The following is a 19,480-nucleotide window of genomic DNA, read 5'->3' on the forward strand; positions in this document are numbered from 1 at the left end:
ATTTTTTCAAGGTAGCAGAATCTACAAACAACATTAAACACCACCCAAGACAAAGATTTTTTTCTGAGCATTTTACCAAGAAACAAAAACACAGACAAAACAATAGGGCAAATACATGCTTGTTAGGCTCCTTATCTCCTACTGAACGTCTAATTTCAAAGTCTTCAATTTGTTGTAATTAAAAGTCTCTTCTTCAGGCCAAATTTGGAGTCCATTTGAGTGACATGTTTTAGAACAATCTGAATTTCTTTAAAGTCATTTTAAGTGGTCTCTTCCCTTGGTCCCAGAATAAGGGAAAATTTTCCAAGGGAGTTCCAATTGGGATGCTACTCCCAGATCCTATGATTTCCCCAAGGGAACTTCCCCAACAGTGTAAAGGTTTACCCTAGCTTATTTTACTAAGGGGACATCTAAACTGAGAAAGTTTACCTTAATCTATTGCCTTAAAGGAACTTACCTTAGAAGGGCTTGCTGGCCCCAACAACATGGGGCTTATGTTTGCTCAGAAAGAAACTGAATTTGAGGGGAGTTTGACCTCTGGAGGGCAATCTTCCTTGAAGAAATCCCTCAGAGAAATGTCCAGAGAGCTCAAGGGAGTTTTATTTAAAAGGGTTCCTTTTGGAATCCTTACTTACCCTGGTTGACTTCGCCAAAAATTGTGATGGGTGAAATCTGAAATAATCAAGGGATCAAAGGTTCAAGCTTCCACGCATATCAGTTTATTAAGCAATGCATGCCAATTGCATAACAATTTGGGATAAGGCCTCCTCAGCTTGGCACAGGACCCCAAATAAAGGGGAAGATAAATGTTTATGCATTAAAAGTGAACAATTACCAGGATGTCAACCAGGATATAAGATTAGGCAATCTGCTTTCTAATTGCAAGAAAGATTAGAGACTTTCTGAGTTAGGAGGAGGACTAGGGGAGTTTGAGGAATTGGGAGGGAGGAGAATGAGTAGGGGGATGTTCCAGCATGTAAAACAGTATGTCACTCAATTCCTGATTAGTAAGCAGGTGGAATTTACAGGAAAATTGAAACAATTCTCAAAATGGAGTCAATTTTACAAGATGGAGTCCGTTTGGTTCAAACAATCCCCAGAGCTCTCGTAGTACATATCCTCTAAGCTAGATACCATAAAAAATAGCCCTAATATAAGAAGAGGGCACCGAGAAAGGCACCAAGACATTCACAGGAAACAAAATTAAGGAAAGAACCAGTAATAAAATACATGGCTTCAGATGGACACAAATGCACAAAGTATGAGTAATAAGTAATCTGATAAGGGATCCTAACTCAGTAATTCACATTTGAATTAAAGGTCCTTAGTAATGCTTATGCTTCCTAATGTTGATTATCTCCAATTTATCTTGTACAAGTATTGTTTGTACATAGCTGTTTGAAAGACATGCCAGCAATCTCCCTCATTGGACTGAGCTCCTTGAGAACAGGGAATGGGTTTTTTTGCCTTTCTCTATATTCCCAGTACTTAACACAGTACTTGGCATATAGTAGGTGCTTGATAAATGCTTGTTGACTTGATTAAAACCTAGTGGAATGAGAACAGAACTGGAAAAACAACTCTGAAAGGGTATACCTTATTCAAAAGGAACAGAATAGATAAAAGTCAGGGGAGGTTCAAGAGAGCACTGCATATTAAGAAGATATACTCAAAGAGGAAAAGAGGCCATCTCTTGAGTCACTTCTTCAAAAGGCCTATTCACTGAATGAGCATTGCCTCACTCAAAGTGAGAAATAGGATAGACCTTAACTTAAAAAGGCCAAGGTCTCCCACTGCATCCTAGCCCATCTCCAGTTGTCCTAATCTATATTTGGACACTGGACACAAATGGCTCTGGAGGAAAAAGTGAGGTTAGTGACTTTGCACAGTTCTCCCTCACTCAAATCCAATTCAGTGAAAGTCATGTCATCATCTCCCTGAAGTCATAGTCTTCTTCAAGAATCGAGGACAATCCATAAAAATCGGGGACGGTGGAAACCTAATGAGAGCTTTAGGATGAAGATCAGGAAAGAGAAATACATTATCCTTAATTGCAGTATACCACAGGCTACCAGGATAAAAAGAAGAAGTAGATGAGGAGTTCCGGAAACTGACCACCATCAATCCACAAGCCTTTATTAAGTGCATCATGAGCCTGACCGCCTGATAGTCTAGCATAGCAGTACTGACAGAAGATGTCAATGATCTGGACATCTTTTGGAGCTATATTTTCGCCAAAACCAGAACAGTTAATAATTCCTCAACTTGCCTGAATGGTAATCTCATTCTTCCAAAGACAGAAGGATCAATGAAGGCAAGTTACATTCCAGATCAGATTTTTATCAACAAGGACGAACGTTTTGGCTGGGATACAAATGATGAGGAGTTTGGTGAGAAGTGATGATGTCATCTTTAAATTTTTGACAGAGAAGAGGAAAGCTTGGAGTAGTCTGATATGTACCTTAAATTTGGGGGAAGAGATGTCAGAGGGTTTAGGGAAAGGATTGTAGGTCATGGTAGAACTATCTATAAAGACATTTTGGCCCAGGAGAGCTGCTGAACTCTTGAAGAGTGAAATTAAAAACTCAAAAAGAAAAAGAAATATAGTAAAATGAAAAGTGAGAATTGTCAAAATTCATACCTCTAGGACTAATTAATCAATTGAGATTGAAAGAAAATGTGTACAGAAGATCACAGCAAAGAAAGGTCATAGGAATCAGTCAACAAAAGTATTTGTTAAGCACTTACTCTGTTCCAGGTACAGTTTGGGGGAAACCAAGAAAAGCAAAAACATGGTCCTTGTCCTTAAGGCATTCACATTCTAATAGGGAAAACAAGATGTAAAAAAAACTATCAAAAATACATGCATTTTAATGTGAAAGAATCTCAGAGGGAAGAGCAGCTAGGTGATCCAATGAGTAGGCCACTGGTTCTGGAGTCAAGAAAACTCCTTTTACCACCCTCAAATCTGGCCTCGCATGCTTAGTAACTGCATGACCCTGGGCAAATCACTTAATCTTGTCTGCCTTGGTTTCGTCATGTATAAAATAAGCTGGAGAAAGAAATGGCATTATCTTTGCCAAGAAAACTCCAAATGGGGTCACAAAGGGTTGGACCTGACTAAACAAAAATCTCAGAGGGAAGATGTTAACAGTTGTGGGGGGTGAGGGAGGAAACTGAAGAAAATTTCTTCCAGAAATTTGGATTTGAACTGATTCTTTTTTTTATTTTTTTAACTGATTCTTGAAGGAGGCTGAGGAAGCCAAGGGGTAGAGGTGTGGAGGGAGAGCCTTCCAGGCATGGGAGACAAACAAAAGTGTGTCATGCTCCTATAAGAATAATGTCAAGAGTGTTAAAGCTTAGAATGATGCTGGTGAAGAAAACAAAATACAAATGTAAGGTGGATACTTTTATGATGATATTGGGGATCAAAGAAGGGATAAGGCTGATGCTTAGGTGGATGTCAAATCAAATCAAAGAGCATTTACTGAAAGCCTACTCTGTGCCATGCACTGTGTCAAGATCTAGGGATACAAAGAAAGGTAAAACCAGTCCCTACCCTCAAGAATTTCATATTCTTATGGGGAGACAACATGCAAATAAGTGTGTACAAAAAAAAACTACCTAATAGATAAATTTGCAGTCGACAACCTGCCCTCTATTTATACAATGGTATTTGTCTTTTTTTGATGTTTTCTGTTTCCTCTTGACTATTATTGCAAAATCTACCATATACATAGGCTGACATGGATGCTCTAGGGGAGGAACAGCTCTTTGGAAGAGAGACCCTACTAAGTCACGACGATAAGTAACGCATTCCTCATTGGAAGGAAGGAATGTTTTGTTTGCTTCTGTCAAATCCTCAATGGAGCTACCTAGCTGTTTTCCTCATGGCTCCCTATAGAGAGACAGTGTGATGTAGTGGACAGGGAGCAGCCCCAGGACTGAGGAAGTTCAGGATTAAGGTCCTAGCTCTCATATATACTAGTTGTTTGTCTCCCACTTACCTTGCAGGCTGAAAGTGGCAGGGCAGTTGTCCATTTGCCTTAGTGGACACAGTTTGTTCTTCAGAGGCCTCCCTACCCCCAACTATTAAATCACAGATCTGATTTCAAAAATGTGCTTTAAAACTTCCATATGGTTTGGTTATCTCAGACTCGTTTTTGCTAACCCCCCCCGAAATCCCACTGTCATAGTGCCTCTCCCCTGGGCACTGCCTTCTACTCAATTACCTTATAATGGGTCACTCCCTCTCCCTGTATATCCACACCCACAGTCAAGCCATACCCTGTGCCAACAAAGTATCCCCATCCCCATCCCATCTTTCCTTTCCTCCACTGCACCCATAGCTGCCTCTGTTATTACAAAGGAATTGCTAGGTGCATGTAGATGGCTCAGTGGGTAGAGCACCGGCCCTGGAGTCAGAAGGAACTGAGTTCAAATTCGGCATCAGACATTTGACATACTTACTAGCTGTGTAACCTTGGGCAAAACGCTTAGCCCCAATTGCCTTGCCTTTCCCTCTCAAAAAAAACAAAGGATTTTTTTTTTATTACCTCCACCCCCATCTGTCCTCCCTTCTATCATTCACCCTTTTTTTATCTTCTTCCTCCTTTTTTCCTGTGGAGTAAGATACCCAATTGAGTGTATATGGTATTCCCTCCTCAGGTCAAATCTGATGAGAGCAAGATTCACTCATTCCCCCCTCACCTGCCTTCTCTTCTCTTCCTACAGAACTGCTTTCTCTTGCCACTTTTATGCAAGATAATTTACCCGATTCTATCTCTCCCTATCTCCCTCTCTCAATAGATTCCTCTCTCATCCCTTAATTTTATTTTATTTCTTTTAGATATCTTCCCTTCATCTTCAACTCACCCTGTGCCCGCTCTCTCTCTCTCTCTCTCTCTCTCTCTCTCTCTCTCTGTGTGTGTGTGTGTGTGTGTGTGTGTGTCTCTCTCTCTCTATATATATATATATGTATATATATATATATACATACACACACACATACATACATACACACTCTCATATACATATACATACATAAACATATATATATGCATATTCCCTCCAGCTACCCTAATACTGAGGTCTCATGAATCATACACACCAACTTTCCATATAGGAATGTAAACAAAACAGTTCAACTTTAGTAAGTCCCTTGCAATTTCTTTTCTTGTTCTTTTTCTTGATTACCTTTTCATACTTCTCTTGATTCTTGGGTTTGAAAGTCAAATTTTCTATTCAGCTCTGGTCTTTTCACTGAGAAAGCTTGAAAGTCCTCTATTTTATTGAAAATCCATATTTTGCCTTGGAGCATGATACTCAGTTTTGCTGGATAGGTGATTCTTGGTTTTAATCCTAGCTCCATTGACCTCCGGAATATCGTATTCCAAGCCCTTCAATCTCTTAATGTAGAAGCTGCTAGATCTTGGATTATTCTGATTATGTTTCCACAATACTCAAATTGTTTCTTTCTGGCTGCTTGCAGTATTTTCTCCTTGATCTGGGAGCTCTGGAATTTGGCGACAATATTCTTGGGAGATTTCTTTTGGGGATCTATTTGAGGATGCGATCGATAGATTCTTTCAATTTCTATTTTGCCCTGTAGCTCTAGAATACCAGGGCAGTTCTCCTTGATAATTTCTTGAAAGATGATATCTAGGCTCTTTTTTTGATCATGACTTTCAGGTAGTCCAAAAATTTTTAAATTCTCTCTCCTGGATCTATTTTCCAGGTCAGTGGTTTTTTCCAATGAGATATTTTACATTATCTTCCATTTTTTCATTCCTTTGGTTCTGTTTTATATCTTGATTTCTTATAAAGTCACTAGCTTCCACTTGCTCCAATCTAATTTTTAAGGTAGTATTTTCTTCAGTGGTCTTTTGGACCTCCTTTTCCATTTGGTTAATTCTGCCTTTCAAGGCATTCTTCTCCTCATTGGCTTTTTGGAGCTCTTTTGCCATTTGCATTAGTCTATTTTTTAAGGTGTTGTTTTCTTCAGTGTATTTTTCAGTATTTTTTTGGGTCTCCTTTAGCAAGTCATTGACTTGTTTTTCATGGTTTTCTCGCATCCTTCTCATTTCTCTTCCCAATTTTTCCTCTACTTCTCTAACTTGCTTTTCCAAACAAACACTTCTGAAGGGGCTCAGGGTCAAGGGAGAAAATTCAATAAAGGGGGATAGGTTAGGAAGGAGCAAAATATAGTGAGTCTTTCACAACATGAGTATTGTGGAAGGGTTATACATAATGATACGCATGTGGCCTATGTTGAATTGCTTGACTTCTTAGGGAGGGTGGGTGGGAAGGGAAAAGGGAAGAGAATTTGGAACTCAAAGTTTTAAAAACAGATGTCCAAAAACAAAAAAAAAGTTTTTGCATGCAACTAGAAAATAAGATACACAGGCAATGGGGCATAGACATTTATCTTGCCCTACTAGAAAGGAAGGGAAAAGGGGATGGGAGGGGAGTGGGTTGATAGAAGGGAGGGCTGACTGGGGAACAGGGCAACCAGAATATACGCCATCTTGGAGTGGGGGGGAGAGTAGAAATGTGGAGAAAATTTGTAATTCAAACTCTTGTGATAATCAATGCTGAAAAATTAATATATTAAATTAAAAAAGGAAAAAAAAGAAAGTAGGGAAAAGAAAAAAAATCTGGTATGGCTAGGCCACCTTCCCTAGCATTTCTTTCCATTAATTCCCTTGATACTCTGCACCTTTTGTTTTACCAGATGAATTTTGTTATTATTTTATCCAGCTCTGTAAAATAATTTTTTGGTAGTTTGATTGGCATCGCACTAAATAAATAAATTAATTTCGGTAAAAAAAAAAACAAAGAAATTGTTAGTTGTAGGGAAGAGCAACTGTATATTCAGCAGTGACTGTGGAATAAAAAGGGAAGGCACCTATACAACATTTTTTAAAGTGAAATATATTTGCTTTATTTTGGGGGTTATTTTTATTTTTATTTCTCTTAACTTTCATTAAAATATTACTTTTAGATAATATTTTATTTTCACCCAATTATATGTAAACACAATTTTTAACATTTAGTTTTTGAAAAATTTTGAGTTCCAAATTTTCTCCCTCCCTTCCTCAACTATGCCCTCCCTGAGACAGTAAGCAATTTGATATAGATGATACATGTTCAATCATTCAAAACATATTTTTGTATTAGTTATGTTATAAAAGAAGACATAGCTCCAAAGGGGGAAAACCCATAAAAATAAAGTGAAAAATAGTATGCTTGGATCTGCATTCAGATCCCCTCAGTTCTTTCTGTGAGAGTAGATGGCATTTTTCATTTGGAGTCCTTTAGAATTGTCTTGGATCATTGTATTGCTAAGAATGGCTAAATCATTCAAAGCTGATCATTGTACAGTATTTCTGTTACTGAGTACAATGTTCTGGTTCTGCTCACTTCATTTTGGATCAGTTAGTGTAAGTCCTTATGGTTTTTCTGAAATCAGCCTATTCATCATTTCTTATAGCATAGTAGTAATCCATTACCATCATATACCACAACTTCTTCAGTCATTCCCCAATTGATGGGAATTTAATATTCATTTAAAATTTTTTTTGAGTTTTGAATTCTCTCCCTGCCTCCTTTCACATGTATGATTGAAATCACATTTCTTGCCTTCTTAATGGGTAGTGGACTTCAGTCCAAGAACTGTGATTGCAATCATACATGTGAAATCATGCATATTAGACATGTTGTTTTAAAAAAGCAAGAATAATGAAAAAAATTATGCTTTAATCTATAGTCAGAGTTCATCAGTTCTTTCTCTGGAGGTGGTTAACATTTTTCGTTATAAGCCCTTGGGACTTCTCCTCCATCATTGTATCGATCCATTGTTGAAGTATAAAACATTAAAAGAAATCTCTAGGAATTCTCCCTCCCCACCTTCCTTTAATCTTTATTTTTTTCTTTTTAAAAATAGAGGACTATCCTAAGTATCCTTACCTCTTCCCCCTCCAAATGAATTTGTCCCACTTACAAGATTTCCTAGACTTGGACCTGGCTTAACAAATTTTGGTATAGAATGGAACATTATTGTCCTTTAAGAAATGACAAATAAGAGATCAGAGAAACCTGGCAAGACCTGCAAGAACTGATGCAGAGTGAAGAAAATAATCTCAGGGAAACTATACAAAATGATTATAGTGATACAAGTGGAAAGAAAAAATCCTAAAAACCTTATTAATTCAGATGAAATATAATGACTAATTTTGGTTCCTGAGAGTAGAAAACAAAAACATATTTTTCTCCTCTTGTCAGAAAGGTGGATGACTATGGATGAAGAATTTTGTATACTATGTGGTACAGTGGATACTTAGAACCAGGATGATAAGGGTTTGAACCATACTTCCACTATTAACTCTGTGACCCTGAACAAGCCAGAGTCTGGACAGGTGATGATTCCAGGCTAAGTTTTTTCATCTGTAAAATGAGGGTGCTAGATTTAATGACCTCTAAGTTCCTTTTTTCAGCTCTAAATCTATGATCCAGGGATCTTATGACACATAACTGTTTAACCATGTTGGCTGGTTTGCTTGACTATTTTATGTAATGGTAGCTGTTTTCAAATATTCTCTTCTTTGATCCTCACAACAACCCTGGGAAGTTATCACTGTCCCTGTTTTACAGATGAGGTAGCTGAAGCACACAGGTTAAGTGACTTGACCAAGGTCACACAGTTAGTGTTGGAGGCCAGATTTGAACTTCAGTCTTCCTAACTCCATGTCAAATGCTCTATCCACTATTCCTCTTTGTAGACTTTGTTATTACAACAGAATGGTCCACTGCCAGGAACTGGGACTATATATTGGGTAGTGATTGTGGAATGATAAGGGAAGGCAGCTATCAAACATTTAAAAAGATAGAAAAATACACTGATCACCTCTTGAAAGAGATCCTATGGAGAAAACCTACAGGACCATCATAGCTAAATTCCAATACACCCAGCTCAAGGAGAAAAGATTAAAAGCAACAAGAAAAAAAACAATTCAAATATGTCATTACCACAATTATAATCACACAAGACCTAGCAGTAGCTACATTAAAAGACTGCAGGTCTTGGAACACTATATATTTAAGAGCAAAAGAACTGGGGTTGTGGCTATATATGCAGCAAAGTTAAGCAAAATCCCGAATGGGAAAAATGGACATTCAATGAATTGCCAGACTTTCATGATTTTATTGCAACATGACCTGAACTTAATAGAAAATTTTGACATAGAAGATCCAACAGAAATATCAAGCAAACATCAAAGACTAACTACCAGGGGTTCAATGATGACAGACTGTTTATTTACTGTTTATATGAGGAAATTTAATCTGTATGTCTAATATTGTAATTAGTAATTGTACAGTTCAAAAAAATGATTGGGGTAGAGCCAATAACTATGTGATTCTGAAACATAATATAGTCTTACAGGGGTGGGAACCTGTGGCCTTGAGGCTGCATGTGGCCTTCTTGGTCCTTGGGTGTGACCTTTTAACTAAGTCCAAGTTTTACAGAACAAATCTTTTTATTAAGGGGATTTATTCTGTGCAGTAGCTAAACAGTAATTGCCTTATATAAATGAAGGAGTGAGAGTAAGAACTGACACAGAGGAATTATGTAGGAGAGGAGAGCTGGTAGTTGTGGAAGCCTACTCTCATTAGGAATGAGTTAAAGAGGAAACAATACATACATACATACATACATACATACATACACACATACATATGTGTGTATACACATACATATCTAGAAGGATATAAAAGTCTCCTAAATTCAAAAAGAAAGAAGGGGATACTGAGGAAGGAAGGATTTTCAGAGGGAATCCTACTCATATCAGATCTAGGCTAAAGACAGAACAATGTATACATTTAAAAGGGAATAAAAGTCTTCTAAATTTATAAAGAAACAATAGAGTGAGGTAATAGAATATGGGGGGTATAAAGTAGTGTCTAGATTAATATGAATGGGATAAAGAGGGAAATACATACACACACACATATATTTGGAAGGCTATAAATTTATTCTAAATTCAGATAGAAACATGAAGGCAAGGGTGAGCGAGAGAATAAGAGAGGGATCCTTAGAGTGGGGGTAGGGTTAAGTAATAGGAGAGCAAGATAGCTAGCAGAAGTAAAGTAGAGGAGTCTGGAGGGATAGGAAAAAAGAGAAACTCACAAATATAAATATCAGGAGTAGAATTTATTAGGGAGAAAAGCAGGGGTAATATTCAGAATCTCAGACAAAGTTAAAGCTAATAGATTTAATTAAAAGACAAAAATGGAGCCAAGATGGCCGAGTAAAAGCAGGGACCTCCTTGAGCTCTCCCCAAAATCCCTCCAAACACCTGTAAAAATAACTCTAAACAAATTCTAGAGCTACAGAACCCACAAAATGACAGAATGAAACAAGTCTCCAGGCCAAGAAGGCCTGGATGGCTGCTAGAAAGGGTCTATCACAGTGTGCTGGGAGAGGAGTACAGCCCAGCATGGGCCATGCCAGCACAGACCAGGATGAAGCAGACCTGGAGGAACAGGCCTCAGGGTACTAAATCACTGAGATGTAGTGGTTTCCAGACTTATCAACCCACAAATACCAAAAACAAGTTAGCAGGTCAGTGGGAAAATTATGTTGAACTTTGGTGAGCTCTAGGCCCATAGATGGTGGGGAGAATCAAGCAGCTGATCAGAGCAGGAGTGCAGAGGTCTCTTTACTGACACTGAGGCAGGATTCTGTTGGTTTGCCCTGCTTGGATCTGGGTCACAGTCCTAGTTGACTATACTGGGGTGAGGAGGAGTGCTGATGTGGCAGAGCTTGTAATGGCTGTGGAGAGGGAGTCCTCCTAGCAGTTCCAAGGCAGAAAAGAGTGCTTGAGGTCACTCACAGAGCAGAGCACAGGCCAGTAGAGGAGTAAACACCTCTCCTTGGATCATACCACATCAGAAGAACTGAGAATTTACAGGTGCCTATAAATAGCTCAGAAAACAGCAGCACAAAAACTCTGAAGCTTGGGACAGAGCACTCTCCACTCTGCAAGCAGAGTCATACCTTGACAAAGAGCTCAAAAGTCAAGTAATTGGCTGGGGAAATAAGAAGACAGTGTAAAAAAAACTCAGACTATAGAATCTTACTTTGGTGAGAAAGAAGATCAAAACATACAGCCAGCAGAAGACAACAAAGTCAAAGATCCTATATCTAAAGCCTCCAAGAAAAATATGGATTGGTCTCAGGCCATGGAAGAGCTCAAAAAGGATTTTGAAAATCAAATAAGGGAAGTAGAGGAAAAGTTGGGAAGAGAAATGAGAGTGATGCGAGAAAACCATGAAAAACAAGTCAATGACTGACTAAAGAAGACCCAAAAATACAGAATAAAATAACATCTTAAAAAATAGACTAACCAAAATGGCAAAAAAGGTCCAAAAAGCCAATGAGGAGGAGAATGCCTTGAAAGGCAGAATTAGCCAAATGGAAAAGGAGGTCCAAAAGACCACTGAAGAAAATACTACTTTAAAAATTAGATTGGAGCAAGTAGAAGCTAGTGACTTTATGAGAAATCAGGATATTATAAAACAGAACCAGAGGAATGAAAAAATGGAAGACAATGTGAAATATCTCCTTGGAAAAACCACTGACCTGAAGAATAGATCCAGGAGAGATAATAAAAAATTATTGGACTACTTGAAATCCATGATCAAAAAATGAGCCTACACATCATCTTTCAAGAAATTATCAAGGAAAACTGCCCTGATATTCTAGAACCAGAAGGTAAAATAGAAATGGAAGGAATCCATTTGTTGCTTCTTGAAAAAGATCTCAATAGGAAAACTCCTAGGAATATTTTAGTCAAATTCTAGAGTTCCCAGGTCAAGGAAAAAATATTGCAAGCAGCTAGAAAAAAACAATTTGAGTGCTGTGGGAACACAATCAGGATAACACAAGACCTAGCAGCTTCTACAACAAGGGACTGAAGGGCTTGGAATATGACATTGTGGATGTCAAAGGAGGTAGGATTAAAACCAAGAATCACCTACCCAGAAAGACTGAGTATAATAGTTCAGAGCAAAAAATGGATTGTCAATAAATTAGAGGACTTTCAAGCACTCTCGATGAAAGGACCAGAACTAAACAGAAAATTTGACTTTCAAATACAAGAATCAAGAGAAGCATGAAAAGGTAAACAATAAAGAGAAATCACAAGGGACTTATTAAAGTTAAACTGTTTACACTTCGACAAGGAAAGATGATATGTGTAACTTATAAGGCCTTTCTCAGTATTAGGGTAGTGCAATTGAATATTATATATATATATATATATATATATATACACATATACATATACATATGTATGTATGTATATATAGACAGAGGGCACAGGGTGAGTTGAATATGATGGGATGATATTTAAAACATAAAATTACAGGATGAGAGGGGAATATACTGGGAGAAGGAGAAAGGGAGAGACAGAATGGGGTGAATTATCTCACATAAAAGAGGCAAGAAAAAGCTGTTATAATGGAAGGGAAGAGGGGGGAGTTGAAAGGGAATGAGTGAACCTTACTGTCATTGCATTTGTCTTAAGGGGGGGATAACATACACACTCAATTGCATATCTTACCCTACAGAAAAGTAGGGGGGAAGGGGATAAGGGGGGGATGATAGAAAGAAGGATAGATTGGAGGATGGGGTAATCAGAAGCAATCATTTTTGAAAAAGGATAGGGTCAAAGGAGAAAATTTAATAAATTGGGGATGGGATAAGATAGATGGAAATATAGTTAGTCTTTCACAACATGACTATTATGGAAGTGTTTTGCATAATGATACATGTATAAACTATATTAAATTGCTTGCCTTCTCAAGGAGGAGAGGTGAAGAGTGAAGAAGGGAGAGAATTTGGAACTCAAAGTTCTAAAAACAAATGTTGAAAATTGTTTTTACATGCAACTTGGAAATAAGATATACATGCAGTGTGGTATAGAAATCTATCTTGCCCTACAAGAAGTAAAGGGAAAGGGAATGGGGGTGGTGGTGAAGTAGAGTGATAGAAGGGAGGGCAGACTGGGGAAAGGGGCAATCAGAATACATGCCATCTTGAGGTGGGGGGGAGGGGAGAGATGGAGAGAAAATTTGTAACTCAAAATGTTATGGAAATGAATGTGGAAAACTAAAAACAAATAAATTAATCTAAAAATTGTTTTAAAGAAACTATACTATATATCAATCATATTAATGAATTGTTTTAGACTGTTTAAAATAACTAGACAATATAAAGTTGGAATATTGCTGTGGTATAGGAAATGATGAGTTGTTGGATTTAGAAAAATATGGAAAGACTTGGACTTTTGAAGGAAGATGTTATCCACCTTCAGAGAAACAGCACAAAAAATAGTACAGTGTTACATAGATGCATATGAATGTATAGGTGTATGTATGGTGTGAATATAGATATCTATGTATATATATGTGTGCAAATTATGTATCTGCATCTATATGTACATATGTATATATGTTTGTGTGTATATATACAAATATATATGTATATGTATGTGTGTATGTGTGTACACGTATATATATATAGATATATATCGATATTTAGATATATTAATGTGTGTGTATCCCTAATTAATTGTAGTCTTCTTGAGGGAGGTGGGAGATGATGGGGGTAATTCTACTCTGTAGAATTTCTTTTCAGGAAAAATAAAAATAAGACTTTGAGACTAAAAGTTTCAGAGACTTAATAACCTTTCCCTGGAGATTGAGAGCTGTTGCTTTTGTGGAATAAAGGAAAGCAGTCCCAATGATTAGAGAAAAGGGGGGGAAAATGAGTCTGTTGTAAGCAGTTTAAATTTATTGCAGTACTTAATCCTTTCTTGACCATGAAAAGAAGAAAACTTGTCTAGATCAGGAAACAAGTTAAAAATAAATGAAATTTAATGAAGGCATGGAAAGGGAGATTTATAATGAAGAGGAACCTATGAGGAGGGACCACCAAACCCCAGCCCCAGTCGTGTAGGACCACCTATTTGACCCCCAATTTTGCCTAAGCCCACATCCTGTGATGAATAGGGATAGATATTCACAATGAGGGGAAGTGGCCAGGTGAGGGGCCCAAAAACTAGGAATGTTTTGGGGGAAGCCTTAAGTAGATTGTTTATAGACTTTTATATATAAATATATAAATAAAAAATAATACAGGATCAATCTTGATCTTCTCACCTACCATATACCATATTGGGGAGAAAACTTCGCTGTTTCATTCCAGGGACAAGCAGTTTTTAAGAGCCAATCACATAACAAATCTCCACATTACTCCCAGGGTATCAAAGCCAGGTCCAGAATTAACCAGATGGGAAAATTTGCTTCTCAGAAGGAAATAGCACCAAAGGGAAAATGAGACAAGAGCCTAACCTTCACTCAGAAAGGAATTGAAATTAGTCACCCTGGCTGGCTTTGCTGAAAACTGTGATGGGTAAAATCTGAAATAACTGAGGAAACAAAAGTTGACACTTCATTTATATATAACAGAATTAATTGTTTAAATAAATTACAAACAAGTACACCAAAGAATACTTGAAACCACACATTTGTAAGCTCTTAAAACCCCAACAAGTAACAGTATTTCAATCAATTGGAGTATTTAAAATTTTTGAGCTAAATTACAAAGGAGAAAGATGAGTGGAGGTTAGTTATTTAAATAACTTGGGATACAATTAGAAAATATGGTACTCTATTCCTGAAAGCCCATTCTAAGAATGTATCCCAATCTTTAGAATCCTCTCTAGCTCCAAAGCATGGGGATGGGAAGGCAAGGCTGGTGCTCAGAGCTTCTCCCCACCTTTCTCTAAAATTGAAACTGAAAAGCCTCAGGGAAAGGAAGAAGGATTGGAATATCTTATGAATATAGAAGGAATTGACTTTGCTTTTGAGGTGATTTAAGAGGAATTTTTTTTAAAGTTTATGAAAAGGTAAAACTGAAACTTTGAAAATGATGTAATTGTTAACTCTGGGTTCTACATTTTAAAGCACAGGTACCTAATAACCCTAAAAGATAGAGATTTTGATCTTGGGGTTGCAAATTCAGATTTGATTTGGTTGAGATTTATCCTGTAACTCAATTATGATATGGTAAATGTGTTCTGTTAATTGTGGCATCAAATGAAAAAACTTGGAAAAATGATTGATCGGGTAAAACTGAGTTACACTCTGGTCTGAAGTTTATTGGCTCTGTGACCTTAAGCAAATCATGTTACCTCTGTTTCCCAATGTTTCCTAATTTTAAAAGGGGATAGAATTCACATCCACTTCCCAGGTTATTGTGAGGATTAAATGACATAATAATTTTGGAATGCTTAACATGATGCCTGCCATAACATGGTAAGCCTATAAACTGTTGGTTATTTTTATTATTATTTCTTTAATTGAATATAATTGTGACATACGGGGTAATTCTATAGCATGTTTCAGAACTGATTAGTATAAAATGCCAAAGGTGATAAAATGAATGATTTTCAATGTAATATAATGTGAAAGTGCATTTGACTGAATTGATGTCATCTCAGAATAAGTTCCATTCCATGTTTTAAATACATGATTGTTGTGTTTCCAAAAAACTTTTTATATTATAAAATTTGAGAAACCATTGTCAGAAATGAGGTTAAGCAAATAAATTGTCACTAATTTCATGCTGTTACATTACAAATTGAGCTATTAAATGAAATGTGATTATTAAAAGAATGTGATTTAAAAAATAAATATTTGAAAACTGTTAAATGTTTAATGGGATATATTTTGTTTTAAAATAGGTAATTATTATTATTCTTATTAAAATTCTTTAGGTAAAAAGTTACATAGACTTTCTAAGACATCCTTTTTGGTGAGGTCCCTTGAGATTTTGTATTCAAGCTGGCTCATAGCAACTGATCAGACCTGCTGTATTCATCTTGTGAAAATCTAAAGTACTCAATTTTGAGAACCTACAACTAAGAAAATATGATCCCCTTTCCCATTCTTTGTCAAAATGGGGGAATTTTCAAGTCCATTATAATAAAGAATGATTTTTCATCTGAAATTATTTGACTATCACTAGTAAAATTATAAATTTTATCTGAATAGCCTGTAATGAAGTCACAGTTTTGAGACAACTTAGCAATGTTGAACTTTAGACTCAAGGATTTTAAGATAGGTCTACTGTTGCTAAGTGAGTTTTGAGTCAACTGTCATGTATTTACTATATGTATAATTTAAAGAACTCCAGAATGTGGTTGTTTTTAATTCACAAGTGAAAGATAAATGAAATATAACTGTTAGGGAAACATGAGAAAACTATCTGTGATTAGTGAATTTTTTCTCTTTGAGGTGAAGCTCTTAGGAATATAAGTTTATATTGTTTTGAGTTGTAATTATTTTGATGGTTGTCTAACTTCCCATGAAGCCAAGAGTTCACCATTCAAGAAGAAAATGGCAAGTTCCATAGTCTGAGAACTGCTACAGGTAGATGTCTATCATAGGGAAAGTTTAGGAGATGACCTTGGCATGGCCTAAAATAAGATCCTCTTAGCTCATTTTCCCTATAGTGTTATTTCCTTATAAATGGGAAATTTTCCCACCTGGTGAATTCTGAATCTGGATTTGAAATGCTAGGAGTAATGTGAAGATTTGTTATTTGATTGGCTAATAAGTATTGCTTGTCCCTGTAATGAAATAGAGCTAAGTAAAGTTTTTCCCCTGTTATGGTATATGTTAGGTGAGGAGATTAAAATTGATCCTGTATCATTTTTTATGGATTCTATTTACAATTAATTCATTTTATCATGTAGCTGCTTAACTCATAGTTCTTAATTTGTGAACTTAGCTCACAGTTAAGCTGGACTGTCATAGGATAAATTTTAAAATACAGATCTCCTGCCTCAAAGCAATTTTATTACCAATATTCACAAAGTTTAGATGTTGTTCAGTCATTTTTCAGTCAGGTCAGACTCATTTTCTGGGGTTTACTTGGCAAAGATACTGGAATGCTCTGCCATTTGTCCTCTCTAGTTCATTTTACAAATGAGGAACCTGAGGCAAGCAGGCCAAGTGACTTGCCCAGGTCACACAGACAGCAAGTATCTGAGGCTGGACTTGAACTCAGGAAGAATTGGTTTCAGTATCATTGGTATATAAATATATATCATATAGAAATACATATTTCCATATGATACATTTTCATTTATTTATATTTAGATGCGACATTTTATGTGCCATATGTAAATATATACATATACACATTTATATAAATATATTCCAATTATATGTAATTATATACATAACAATTATGCATAAATATAATTGATTTATAATTGGTGTCTTCTGTCACGAATCCTCTGGATTTTATTCACTCAAAAACAAGATACGAAGAGGGCTCCATAGGCTTCACCAGATAGGCCAAGGTGTCCATGACAGAAAAAGTGAAGGACCCCTACTTTAAACAACCTCTCAAGTATTTGTCCTGCTCCTAACTTGATTTCTTCACTTTCCTCCTCTCTTCTCTCTAGTCCCTCTCTCTGGTCCTATGACTCAGTGACCTCTAAGGGCCTTTCTGGTTTTATAACCATGATTCTAAGAACCTATGAACGCTCTCATAGTCCCCCGAAAAGACACCAAGGAAAAGTTGGCTACTTCTGCATTTGTCAGCCTTGCTGGGGCCAAGACCCTGGACCTCAATGACATCCTACATGTGTCAATACTTGTCAGAAGGGCAAATGCTAATCTGAAAATAAAGAAAAATTGTGAAGCATTACAATATTAAATGGAGCAAACTGGGAAGATATAAAATCTGATGTTGGAGACCTTGAGAAAGCTCCATGTCCAAATTGTGGCAACAAGAATGCAGAAAGATAAATACACACTAAAACTGTGGACACAGCTCTTCCCAGTCAAAGGCAGATCTGTTGTCCATTGGAGGAATCCAATAAGAATTATGGCATCAGATAGAGTGACTTCAAGGATTATGATAAATTTTTGCCTCTGGTGAATAATCTATTCCTCCCTGAAACAATGGGTGTGGATGAAATCTACTCAAGGCAGAAAAGTTGTTATACTAATGGGATTTGTGGAACTCAACAGTTTTGATAAGTTGGCATGAATCAAAATACAGATATGAATTTCTGGAAATTAACAAGCAATAGAAGGTAGCTTGGTTGCAAAGTGGATAGGGAGCTGAAGCTTGAGCCAGAAAAACTTTTATTCAAATTGTGCTTCAGGCATTTTCCAGCTGTGTGATATTGGGCAGATGAGCTAGCTCATTCTCCTCATTTGTAAAAAGAGAATAGTAATAGCCCCTATCTCCTAGAATTGTTGTGGGGATCACATGAAATAATTTATGTATATCACTTTGGAAATCTTAAATTTCTATATAAATGCTAGCTATTACATAAACATCTATTGTGAATATGTATCATATTATCATATGTAATGCTGGCTATCTTATTATTGTCTTCCAAAACTATTAAAATAAGCTTGGAAACTCATTCAGTATCTCCTCACATCCCCCAAGCCTTGCCAATAGCTTGTAGACATAAACCAACTTTCTCAGCCCTTTCAAAGTTTAAAAGCACCTGCCCAAATCTCCTTGCTCCAATACACAAAAGAATCTCACAAATTGTCCTAACACTTACTCAACTTATCTCCCACGAAGGAAGCCATACATCAAAGTGACAGTCAAGAGATTAAATGTGTGCCCCCAAAATGACCAAATTTAATTTTTATGGTATTAAAACTTAATTTGTGAAAAAGAAATAAATATTGAAATAGTGGCAGAGTCAGGATTAAAAGTCTGTCTCTAGACTAATAAGTGAAATCTTAAGGGTGAGCTAGCTTTCTTACTCGCACGCAAAGTTGGGGATTTATTAAGAAAAAAAATGAAATAGACCCATTCATAAGGTCAGATTGTATTATACCAAGTTAGAATGAAGGGGAAAGAATAAGAAGATGAATAAAATGGAAGTCACTCAAGTTTATCTTTCTGTTTTGTTGGAGAAGGGGGAATTAGGTGACAAAATGAATAGAATGTGGGCCTAGAGACAGGAAGATCTCAGTTTAAATGAGACCTCAGATACTTCCTAATTATATGAGCCTGGGCAAGTCACTTAACTGCTATTTGCCTCAGTTTCCTCAACTGCAAAATATGGATAATACTAGCACCCATCATCTCATCTAGGACTGGTGAAAGTATTAAAAGAGATAATATTTGTGAAGCACTTAGCAAAGTGCCTGGTACATACTAGGTGCTTAATAAACTCTTATTTTATTCCTTCCTGCTATGAGTACTGAATACTGCATACAATATCAGACTCAGTCTCTATATTAGTTCTTTTTTGCCTAACAGCTTTTTCAACATTGGGGAGGAAAGTGGTAAAGGAGAGAAAAGTGTAAAAATGATTATATTATAGCACAATTATAATTTACAAAGGTATAAAAACCTTTATAAAAATAT

Source organism: Trichosurus vulpecula, chromosome 8, assembly GCF_011100635.1.
Source record: "Trichosurus vulpecula isolate mTriVul1 chromosome 8, mTriVul1.pri, whole genome shotgun sequence".
NCBI lineage: Eukaryota > Metazoa > Chordata > Mammalia > Diprotodontia > Phalangeridae > Trichosurus > Trichosurus vulpecula.